Source organism: Benincasa hispida, chromosome 1 (assembly GCF_027475165.1).
Source record: "Benincasa hispida cultivar pf3 chromosome 1, pf3_genome.v1.1, whole genome shotgun sequence".
In the NCBI taxonomy this organism is placed as follows: Eukaryota; Viridiplantae; Streptophyta; class Magnoliopsida; order Cucurbitales; family Cucurbitaceae; genus Benincasa; species Benincasa hispida.
In genome coordinates this window covers 58,741,680-58,754,360 of record NC_143478.1, presented here as the reverse complement: position 1 = coordinate 58,754,360, position 12,681 = coordinate 58,741,680, and the positions used below count along the sequence as shown (strand labels likewise).

The 12,681-nt window shown below is 35.2% G+C and overlaps 2 pseudogenes across 1 annotated transcript; both read right to left on the bottom strand.

The window, feature by feature from the left end:
- Positions 1-2,928: 2,928 nt before the first annotated feature.
- LOC120085700 (non-specific lipid-transfer protein 2 pseudogene) lies at positions 2,929-3,375 on the bottom strand (annotated as a pseudogene). The gene has a single exon (XR_016530469.1). The product of XR_016530469.1 is annotated as a non-specific lipid-transfer protein 2 pseudogene (transcript).
- Positions 3,376-6,880: 3,505 nt separating this feature from the next.
- Positions 6,881-12,439, bottom strand: LOC150038579 (uncharacterized; annotated as a pseudogene).
- Positions 12,440-12,681: the final 242 nt, after the last annotated feature.

Here is a 12,681-nt window from a genome sequence, read left to right as displayed (position 1 = left end):
TTTCACAAACTAAACATTTATAAATCTATACTTCATTCTTGAATTATTAAAGTTTGTATTTTAAATATAGGTTTCTTAAATTCAAATTATCAAAACTTGCACTCCAAACATAGTTTCTTAAATTCAAACTTTCTAAACCTCCCAACTCCAACTTAACCTTTTAGAAACATTTATAGACTACTTTTCTCAAACATTTATTATTATTATTATTCTTTTTATTTTTAATTGAAAATATTCAATACGTTTCATGTCATATCAAACCATTTAGGATATTAATTATATTCACTGCATACATTTAATTCAATTAAATGCAAACTGTCCGCTATATATCTATTCTCATCCAGCTGTCCGAAAACAAATAACATTTGTCACTACGACGCCCACAACCAAGATGTTTATTTCCCTTCGTTCACTTTTGGTTCAATATATTCTCCGTCATCTTCTGATAAGATTTTTTTTTTAAAAAAAAATAAAAAATAAAAAATAATGTAGGTATTTTCAATTAAGAGAATTATAAATTCGAATTCTTCTCCTAAATTTGATCCGTGTATAAAGAAGATAAGTTTTTTTAAGTTGCATTCTTATATTTTTTTCTAACTTTCGTAAATGTATAAATTATAGGGGTGTTAAAAAAATCCGATCATCTGAAAAAACTGATCAATCTAACCCAATTCGTACTATTTGGGTTGGGTTATCAACTTATTTGGATTGGATTAGGTTCAAATAAATCACAATTTATAGTTGGGTTGGTTCATGGATTCACCTAATATAACCTGAATCAACCCGAATTTATTATTAACTTAAAAAAAATATATTTTTTTATTACTTATAACATAATAATTTATATATATTGATTTTAATTTTATTTAATTTCAATATTTTTTTAATATTTTATTTTTCAATAACTCTTAAAAATAGTTTTTTTGTACTTTAGAGAAAAAAATTTCACTATATAAATTGAATTGAGTTTTTAATCTTAATTCAATATATGAAAACAATTAAATTAGATTTTTACATATTTATGTTTGACTTCTTTTTAGAACAAAATTTTAAATAAATAAACTGATTAACCCGAACCAACCCAACCTAAATATTTCATGGTTGGGTTGGGTTGAGTTCATTTTTTAATAAGAGTCATTTGGGTTGAAAAAATTTACAATCAGTACAATTGGGATGGGTCTAAAAAATCGTTCAACCCAACTCAACCCATGAACACCCCTAATAAATTAACACCTTTTTAAGAGACTTAATTTGAAAAATTAGTTTAAAAATTTTTTAAAGTGAAAGTCACGTTTGATAACCATTTTGATTTTTGTTTTATCTTTTTAAAATTAAGTTTATGGTCATTACTTCCATATCCAAATTTCTTATTTTGTTATATACTTTTCACCAATAGTTAGAAAACCGAGCTAAATTTTGAGAACTAGGATGCAAATCACTGTAACAAATATGAATGAAGTAGGCATAATTTTCAAAAACAACAACAAAAAACCAACTAGTTACTATAAAAGGCTGAAACAATTTAGATCCTTTATTAACATTATATAAATAGTCTATGTATTCAAATCTTACACTTGAGTAGATTTTTCGAATTGTCAAATGAATATAATGAAGGATTTGAATTGAATTCTATAGATTAAAAAAAACTTAATTGAATGTTTAAATTGATTTATTTATAAAAGTGTATGGATTTATTCAATGAAATTAAAAACTTCACACGAGTTTTAAAAAATAAAATATAATAGAGAATGTAAATGGATACATTCATTAAAAATTGAAGTATCTAAATTGGTATAATTTAAATCGATACAACTTTAAAATTTATCGGTGCAATTTGATATTTTTTATATAAAAAGAATTCTTTTAGAACAAACATTTGCATATCTTAGCAGGTCTTATTAATTTATTTAAAAAAGTTCGATTAATATTTAATTTCTTCTGAGACTGGATTACAATTTCCTTTAAAACCAACCAATAAAATAGACTAAATTCTGTCTAAAAGACACATGGATAAAATTCTCAAACTCAGAGACAGGGTGTCCAAATCCACTCTTAATTTCAGGACAAGAGTTTAGTAAGAGGTGAGGATATATTAATATAATACAATTTATTAAAAAAATGTAAGATCTAATTTTGATTAAATTTAATATCATAAAAACTAAATATTGACTAATAATTAGACGGAAATCTTGAAATTAAAGTACATCCATTCTGTTTCATGGGGCAATTGCAAGTTTAATAAAAATAAAAATGAAAACTGGGCACGTATTTTTAAGTTTTATTTTTTTACAAATATATCAAAAAAAATTTATATCTGAAAATTTAATTGTTATCCGATTTCAATTTGATTGCTATGTGATTTTTATGTGATTGTTATCTAATTTCTATATGATTGGTATGTAATTACTATGTGATTGTCACACCTACAATTACAAAAAAAATTAGAGTCATGACTTTCGTTTCTTAAGATGTATTTACCATACAATGTAATGGAATAATTGCAACTTTAATTAAAAAAATTAAAAATTTGGCACATATTTCTAGATTTTGCTTTTTTACAAACATATCAAAAAATTTTATCTTAAAATTTAATTGCTGTCTGATTTTTATGTGATTATTATATGATTGCTATCTGATTTCTATGTGATTATTATGTCATTACTATATGATTGCTACACATATAATTACAAAAAATTGAAATCATGATTCTAGTTTCTTAAGATGTATTTACCATACAGTGTAATTTCCCTTGTTTTATAGCCCTTAACCTTTCATGCTTTATTTCAATACTACTCTTTTCAACGTAAAAAAAAAAGTTAAACATTGACCGAAATAAAAAAAAATACCAATCTGAAAATATAACTTTTAGGCACATACACCATACCTATTATTTTATTTGAACTAAAAAGAAATAAAAAAGCATATAGATGGCGATGAACTTATACTTCAATATCATTTAAAGGGAAAGAAAACATAGATCATTTTTCATTTTGATTATTTTCATACTGACTTTGTTATATAAGATTATTCCCACATAATTTCCATCACAACCAAAAGCAAGAGCCTCTGTCTAGCAGTTGGGAATGGGAACGCCACATTTGGAAGCAACATATTTGGCGCCAGGAGCATTCACATAAGGCCTCAAGGATGGGTCCCTTAAGTACCCACAAAGGCATGGTTTTTGCTCTTGCAACTTACTGCAGCAAGTCCTCGATGGGTTCGACGACGACGAGATTGCCCCGGCACATGAGTTCAGCTCCAGAGGGTTGCAATTCACCGCCTCTGCAACACGAGCTACGCTGAGAAGGGCCGCCATCGCTGCTATGAACAGACAAACAGCTCTGACCGAAACAACTTTCTTCATTGCCTCTTGGTTTTGATAGAAATGACTATGTGTGGAAGGCAAAAGAAAAGGAAGAAAGAGGAATTGTTTTGTATGTTTTTCCCAACTCTTTTCTGTTGTATTTATAGCCAAATAAAGTTGAAAGTGTGGAAAAAAGAGCCATCCTTTTTATTAATTTCTCATTTTCAATCTCACCTACCTTCTCTTTGATCTTTATTGTTTTAAATTTCATTTTTTATAGGTTAATATTTTGTCGATAACAATTAACCAATATAGTTGGCATTGATTTAAATGTTGGTTTTTCAACCGAGTGTGAACTAAATTTATGTCAATATTGCGATTAGACACTTCATCACCATTTGATTACTTCACGCCTATTTTCTAGATTGTTCTTCAATTATGTATGAAGGTGATAGGTGAGTAATAGAGATAAATGAGAAGAATCTTAGTATCATGCTTAGTTAATTAGTTTTAAATTAAAAAAATTTGGATTAATATAGCAATATGAGAAAAGGTTGAACTTGAGAGAGGATATCTGGACTTTAGGCTTCTAGATCTACGTAATCAGTACTCAAGCATTCTAAGAATTCTTTAATCAATTAAATTTATCAGACCGTTTGATCAAGTCGATCGTTACCCTAGGATGCTTCCTTTGACTGAATTTGCCTTCGTTTGTTGCTTTTAATTGTTTTTGGTAGCGTAATTATTATTCTCACTAATATTGCATAACTTTGGGGAAAAAGGTCTATCTGCACTAAAAAAAAAAAAAAGAGACTCTCTCGATACCTAAAACAACCGTTGGAAAATACATCGTCGGAAGGAAGAGAGTACGCAAGGGTGCTGCTGGGAGTTCTTAATAAACTATATCTTGGTTGTTCGCAATTTCGTCCTTAAACTTTTTACTGAAGTTGATGCATATCAAAGTTCTCAATAGTTGGAGTAACAAATCGTTTGTAGGATTTTCTTTGTTTTTTAGGATCGTAAGATTTTCTTTGTTTTGTTAAATTGTAAGATTCACCTTATGGTTTTTGTTTGTTTTGTAGGATGCTGTTTGGAGATGCTGTTTGGCGATGATGTTGAGAGTTCTTTCTTCTATGTATTAGTCAAGATATATTTCTTTTGTAGACCATTTTACCAACTTCCTCTCTTTTGTGTAATAAAAAAATACTATCGATTTTGTTTGTTTATTTTGTTTCTTATGTGAATATCTTTGATTTGCTTAATAATGTTATGAAATTTAGATTATTCAGATCAAAATTAAAAAAATTAAAGATAAAAAAATTATTATCTCTCGACGCAAATTTCCAAAGTTCTTAAATATCTCGACGGTTGGTAAGTTGTCGAGAGTTCAATTCAGAAACTTATTGCTTGAATGAAACTCTGACTAATGACACAATTAAACTAAATATCAATCTATTGAGGATGATAGTGTTCCATATATATATCCAAACATTTGCATTAATTTAAAGGAAAATACCGAGGCGGTTAATCACTTGGATAACGTAAGTTAATTAACGGATTTTCCTTTGTTCACACGAGGTTTCTAGAGAAACGTGTTTCATGGAGTTGAACTTGAGTTGGTGTTGGAGTTGTGCGATGTGGTTCAATCTCTAATATTTGATCCTCTGATTCTCTCTCAGTTGGGTGAATATGTTTGACTTGGAGAAGGAAAACACAGAATGTTCTTGAAGTAGAATTCTTGGAAGTTTGGAGTAAAAGTCTTGGAAGAGTATTTGTGTCTTCAAAGGTCTTCTGCCTTATAGGAGTGCAGCTTCAGGAGTCTTGGAAGTTTGAAGTAGAAGTCTTGGAAGAGTATTTGTGTCTTCAAAGGTCTTCTGCCTTATAGAAGTGTAGCTTCAGGAGTCTTGGAAGCTTGAAGTAGAAGTCTTGGAAGAGTATATGTGTCTTCAAAGATTTTCTGCCTTATAGGAGTGTAGCTTCAGGAGTCTTGAAAGCTTGAAGTAGAAGTCTTGGAAGAGTAGTTGTGTCTTCAAAGGTCTTCTGCCTTATAGAAGTGTAGCTTCAGGAGTCTTGGAAGCTTGAAGTAGAAGTCTTGGAAGAGTAATTGTGTCTTCAAAGGTCTTCTGCCTTATAGAAGTGCAGCTTCAGAAGTCTTGGGAGCCCTCTGCTTGTTAGTGAATTCTCTTTGGGTCTTTTGAGTGTATAAAATGCCGCCCCTTACAAATGAAGAGAACTTCTCTATTTATAGAGTTCTCAGGTGGGGCTTGGTTGGTCCATGGGCCTGACCCTTGGGCATAATTAGTTGGTTTTGGGCCTGATATGGAATTTGGGTCCAATTCAACTTTTTTTGTAGTTTGGACTTTAAGCCCAAATAGTAATATCAAATTGGACCAATTTAATCTCATCTGATTCATCCGCGTGATTTCATCGAAACTTGTCTTCAATTCAATACAGGACAGGTGTCAACTTCTAATTGAACCCGAAGTCAATGATTTAGAAATTCTTCGTTAATTTAGCAAACGACGTGGTGACTTGTGATTGGTCTAAAATTTCTCATTCAACAAATGCCTCCTTTTCGAGATTTACGCACGTATATGGGTGGATGAATCTCGAAAAAAAAAATGTCATTTGAGATCAAAGTACGATTTTTTTACTCTTTTAATTTGATGCATCATCATGATCAAAATATGAGAATTTTTCTCAAAATTTTGATTTGAAATCTTGTTCGTTTGACACACTTTTGCTAAGTAAACATTATTTTGAACTAAAGTATAATTTATGTTCCACTTTAATTGCAAATTTAATTTAATTCGATTTCGGACTAGAATTTGGGGTGAAATTGAATCTTGATCAATTTTAGTTTGAGATAAAAATTTGGGATATGCTCAATTTTTCTTGGAAATGAGTATAGAAACTAAGGTTGATTTAAATTTGAGATAAAATTTGGAATATAGCCAAATTTTGACTCAACATTTTATTTATAACTCAATATCAAGGTTAACCATTCAAATATTGATAAAATTTGGGATATGACCAAATTTTAATTTGGGACAGATTTGATATTTATCTCACCCGATTTGGCTGGCTTGAATTTAGAATAAAAATTTGGATTAGAGGCTTTAGACTGAGATTTGGAATAACAGTTGCTTTTAATTCCAATTTGAATGGAATATGAATTTGAACTTAAATGGAAGAGATTTTGAAGAGCCAATGTATTGGAAGACAACCTTATTAGCGAGATCAGGCCATTACCAGCGATACCAAGCCATTATCAGCGAGATCAGGCCATTACCAGTGATAACAAACCATTACCAGGGAGATCAGGCCATTACCAGCGATACCAAGCCATTACTAGCAAGATCAGGCCATTACCAGCGATACCAAACCATTACCAGCGAGATCAGGCCATTACCAGCGATACCAAGCCATTACTAGCGATACCAGGCGATTACCAGCGAGATCAAGCCATTACCAGCGATACCAAGCTATTACTAGCGATACCAGGCCATTACCAGCGATACCAAGCCATCACCAGCGATACCCTACCAACTTCATGGTGATACCATACCAACTTCACTAGGAACTTAATTTGAGAATCGAATTTGATTCGTTTAACAGCTGAAGAAGGAATGATACTCTGCTGACGGAGACAAGAAGAAGAAGAGGACGAAGAAGAGTGTAGAAACGTAGAAGATCTACATCTTCAAGGTGCCGAAGCAAGTTCATCTAGACATCGGTATTTCCAGTAAGGCCATGGGTATCATGAACAACTTCATCAACAATATCTTCGATAATTGGCCAAACACGTTGTCTTTGAAGGCACCAAGGCAGTGACTAAGTTCACAAGTTCCTCTCCTTTCATAATCTTTTGTTTACAGTGCTTGCAATTAGCACGTGAAGTTTGTTGGAGAGAGCGAGATTTTGAGCGAGAAAGTGGGAGAGAGCGAGAGTGGAGAGAGCGATATCGTGGGAGAGAACGAGATCAGTGAGAGTATTTTGAGCGAGATTGTGGGAGAGAGCGACACCAGCGAGAGGATTTCGAGCGAGATTCTCCCTTATTATTATTATTATTTATTTTTCTTTTTTTTATCTTAGGCAGCCGTCTGCTTTGTGGCTAGCGATACCAGCCTTAGCGAGATTTCCTTCTCTATATTGTTGGCTTATGCAAGATTCTCTCAAGTTTTAAGCTCAAAACTCATCGTCGTTGAATCTAGGGATTCAAAACTCCACCGTGACCCCTAATTCAGGCAGCCTCCAATCGAGCATGATCTTTTTTTGTTGACTCTTAACTAATTTCAGCAAGAATTGAAGTTCCACAACAAAATAAACAGTATTCAATTCAAGTAAGCCGTGATTTTATCAGATTTCAACTGATTAGTAGAAAAAATCCCATCGAACTTAGCTATATAAATACTGCCAGGATGCATGCTCTTCTTCATCTTGTAGTGTGATCTCTTTCGTTCTTATGTCCTTTGCAATTTGAATTATAATTCTCTTTCAATCTTATGTTCTTTACATCCTTTGTCAATCAGACTCAGATTGCAAATCAACCTTGAATTGCAGTAGGAAGCTGTAAGTGAGAAGAAGGGAGAAAGAGGGAAAGATGGGGAATTAGGGCTTCCCTTCCTTTTTTGTTTTCATATATATATATATATATTATTTTTTTCTTTTTTTTTTGTTTCTTAATTTTTTTTTCACTTTTCTCTTTTTTTTCCTACATTTTTTTTTCTTCTCTCTTTTTTTTCCAGAAGTTTATTTTTTTTTCTCTTTTTTTTTTATTATTTATTTTTTTACTAACTTGCTCCCCTACTATTTTTTTTGTAGGAGTTACGGTGCAACCAAAGGAGCACAACAAAACAAGTTTTTTTTTTTTTAATCTCATCGACCCGTCTTTGGTGTGCTCGTGTATCCTGATCGTCATGGGAGAGGCCCCACAAAGGCTTACAACTCTCCCATTCGATCATCCTAGGTGGATCCCGAAAAGGTCTACTTTGTAGTACCGTTTGTACATCCTGATCGTTATGGGAGGGGCCCTGCAAAGGCTTACAACTCTCCCATTTGATCACCATAGGGAGGATCACGGAAAGGTCTACCTTGTAACACCGCTCGTGTATCCTGATTGTCATGGGAGGGGCCCCACAAAGGCTTACAACTCTCCCATTCGATCACCCTAGGGAGGATCTCGGAAAGGTCTACCTTGTAGCGCTGCTTGTGTATCCTGATCGTCATGGGAGGGGCCCTGCAAATGGTTACAACTCTCCAATTCGATCACCCTAGAGAGGATCTCGGAAAGGTCTACCTTGTAGCGTCGCTCGTGTATCCTGATCGTCATGGGAAGAGGCCCCGCAAAGGCATACAACTCTCCCATTTGATCACCCTAGGGAGGATCCTCGAAAGGTTTGCCTTGTTATGTTACTTCTTGATTAAAATTTGAAGATAAGGGAAATATGCCATTGAGTATTTGAAGATGAGACGGATATGCCATCAAACCTTGAAGATGAGAAGAATGTGCCATCAAAATTTTGAACAGAGTCAGGTTGGCTAGAGTCGATCTCGCGTACAAGGCGGAGCCAGACGGACCAGAGTTGTCCTCGCATATGAGGTAGAGCTAGACAAACCAAACTTGATCTCGCATATGAGGTGGAACCACATCCACATTTTTGGAGAGGAAGCGAAGCTACACAAATTTTGGAGAAGAGGTGAAGTTGTACCAATATTTTGGAGAGGAAATGAAACCGTACCACGACTTTGAAGATGGAGCAAAGTCGTGTCATTAGTTTGGAGATGAAACGAAGCCACGCCACGACTTGGAGATGAAACGAAGCCGCGTCATTTGTTTGGAGATGAAACGAAGCCACGCCACGACTTTGAAGATGAATGAAGCCGCGTCATTAGTTCGGAGATGAAATGAAGCCACGCCATGACTTTGAAGATGAAGTGAAGTCACGTCATTAGTTTGGAGATGAAGCGAAGCTACATCATTGTTTTGTAAGCCGAGTCATTGGAGATGGAGCTGAGCCATGCACACCGACCTTGAACTTGAAGATGGAGCGGAGTCATACACACCGACCTTTAACTTGAAGATGGAAGTGGGGCCATGCATGCCAATCTTGATCTTAAAGATGGAGAGGCATCAACGAAGCCTTTGAACTTAAAGATGGAGAAGCATCGATGAAGCCTTTGAACTTAAATATGGAGAAGCATCGACGAGACCTTCGCACTTGAGTTTGACAAAGCATCGACAAATTCTTCGCATTTGAGTTTGATGAAGCATGAAGCTTTGGCAGTAGGCTTGACTTTGTGACTTTGAACATGAAGATGAAGCATTGATGGAGCCTCTAAACTTAAAGATGGAGGAGCGTATAAGTTTACTTTTAAAGAGGAAGCGAAGCGCATTTCACGTGTGTGCCTTTTATTTACTGTGTTGGCTCCTTACGAGGGATGAACATCTTCAACCCATTGTGTTGCCCCCAATAGGGATGAACATCTTTAATCTAAAGTGTCATTCTTTGACGGGGATGATCAACATTAATCTTGTAGTATTATACTTAGGTGGTTGCGGTACCTCTTCTGATGGACTAAACTTAAATTTCTTTAAGTTTCCTTCGTACCTTTAAAGATAGGAATCGAATCATGACGTAGTTCAAGTTTTTTTTTTTTAACTGGACTGAACTTGAAGTTTTTTTCAAGCTGCCTACATACTCTTCTTAATGATAGGGATCAAGTCATAATATAGTTCGAAGAGATTTTTTTTTCTTTTTATGCGCGATTGAACTTAAATTTCTTTAAGTTCCCTACGTACCCTTTATATTGAAAGGGATCAAGTCGTAACGTAGTTCATACAATTTTTTTTGGGCCGTTCACATTTTAAGCTCATGCGGCTAGGAGCATCATGCAGTTTAGGCTCTTGCGATGAGGAGCTTCTTCATTTAAACTTCAGAAGCTCTTATTTCATCATGGTTTTGATTATCCTCTTCATTTATAGGATTCATCAATATGATGAGTTTTGGCTTCACTATCAAGGAACTTTCTATACTTATGTCAACAGAAAATTTTCTCTTCATGCGTGAAGGGACATGACTGTGAATCTTTTCGTCGTTGTTTTCTTCATGGAATGACGTTGGCTTCAAGATTTTCATCCTTCCTTTACGTTGATCATTTGTTGTCTTGAGATGATCAAAAGCAGATGCTGGATGTTGATCTTTCTTTGATGTGGATACACTTAGCCTTTTAAAGGCTGAAGTTCGAGCAGAAGTAGTCGTTGGACATTGATCTTCTTCTCCTACTGTGGCCATACTCAATCTTTGAAAAACTAAAGATCGAGCACTTGAAGGCTTAATATGATCGAAGACAAATATTCTTTGCTTCATTTCTTCTGAGTCTTTGACTTCTTCAGCAGTCACATGATTGTTGTCGACTTCCACTATGCCGATAGTGTGACATGCAATAACTTCTGATACTTTCTCTGGATGATTATTGAGAAAGCTTATTGGGAGAAATTCTGTCAAAGTTACCGGCCGTTGGATTTGAGGGAAGTCTTTGTCTTCTTTCTTAGCAGACTTAGGCTTCCGTGTCATCTTTTTGCCTTTCTTTTTATGAGTCTTGTTTCTTCTTCTATAGCTTCGATAGGAACGCGACTCTTTTTGGGTGGAGTTTGGTTGTCTTCTCTTTTGATGAGTCACTACTATCCACCCTTCATTGTCATCTTCAAAAAGCTCATCTTTCTTTTTAGAATTTTCTGTTTGAATCTCTTGTTGGAACCGAACAACTATAGGTTTGAATTCTCCAAACTAGATCGAACTTTGTCTTTGAGCATGGGACACAGACAGTATTGGAACATTTGAAGTCACCGCTACTGTAGCGTGATTTGTCTGAGCTACTTCATCCAAATCTAGCTCAATATTTTTTTCACGAGCCAACTTTATAATTCGTTCTTTCAGCACGAAGAACCTTTCAACTGGGTGACTAATGACCCGATGATACTTGCAGTAGTTAGGATCATCTATTTTTCCTTCTTGTTCCGGCCGCTTGCATTCCAGTAGCTGAATAAGTTGCTTCTCTAGTAGTTGCTCCAACATCTCTGCCACATTAGAGTTAGGGAATGGATAAACCTTCTCTTGTCATTTTTTTAAGAGTTGGACGACGCTTCTCGCCCTCATTGTGCCTTCTTTCAAATTTTGTTTGTTTTCCTTTGGGGGAAAATTTTAGCGGGGTCACATGAACAACCATAGATTCTTTTGTGGCACTACCCACGATCTTTTCAGTGCCCTTGGCATCATTTTTGTATTTTCTCCCTTTAGAGACTAGGAAATCTTTAGTTCCATTATTGGCAATGCTCAGCTCCATATCATGAGCGCGTGTTGCCAGCTCCTCAAACGTACGAGGTTTTATCCCTTGTAGGATGTAGAGAAGCTCCCAGTGCATGCCTTTAGTGCACATCTCCACTGCAGATTATTCAGTAAGTCTATCTTTGCAATCCAGACTTAAAGCTCTCCATCGGTTGATGTAATCGATGACTGTCTCTCCCTTCCACTGTTTGGTGTTTGTCAGCTCCATCATGCTAACAATACGCCTTGTACTGTAGAAGCGGTTCAGAAACCCCCTTTCTAGTTATTCCCAACTGTCAATCACTTTTGGCTCCAAATTAGTATACCAATCGAAAGCATTTCCTTTCAAGGTATGGATGAACTGCTTGACTAGCTGGTCTCCTCTGGTTCCTACATTTTCACATGTTTCAATGAAGTGTGCAACATGTTGTTTTGGATTGCCCTTTCCATCAAACTTCTGGAACTTTGGAGGTTGATACCCAGCTGGCATTCTGAGGTTGTCGATTCTCTTGGTGTATGGCTTGGAGTACATAAAGGAGCTTTGCAACGGTCCTTCGTACTGAGCTCTTATGGAGTTTGTGATCATATCCTGGAGCTGTTGAACTGATAGGGAGGCAACAGAGGTGGATTGTGGTGGCTGACTTTCCTGTAAGACAGTCTTTCCTTTGTCATTGGCTTTTGTAGCCGGGGATTGACTTGATTCAGTAGTATCTCGAGCCTGTATTTGATCTCTTAAAGCAGTGATTTCATGATCTCGCTCCTCTATAGCCTTCATTAGAAGATTTATCTTTACCTCCATCTCTGCCATGGTCGACTCAGTTGTTACGTCAGTCATCTTGACAGACACTACATCAAAATGTGATTCTTTCTCTGATAGATCAGTAACAGAAGCTAGTTTTCAAACAAGGGATTTTCTCTGATGATGATCCCGCCTTTAGGAAATTCCATCAGCTTGCCCCAGATTTCCTCTGTGATGACAGAGCTTATTTAAGTGTTGCTTGCGACGGTAGCTTTGGATGCAACTTTCTTTGGTGCCATTTGTAGATTTAT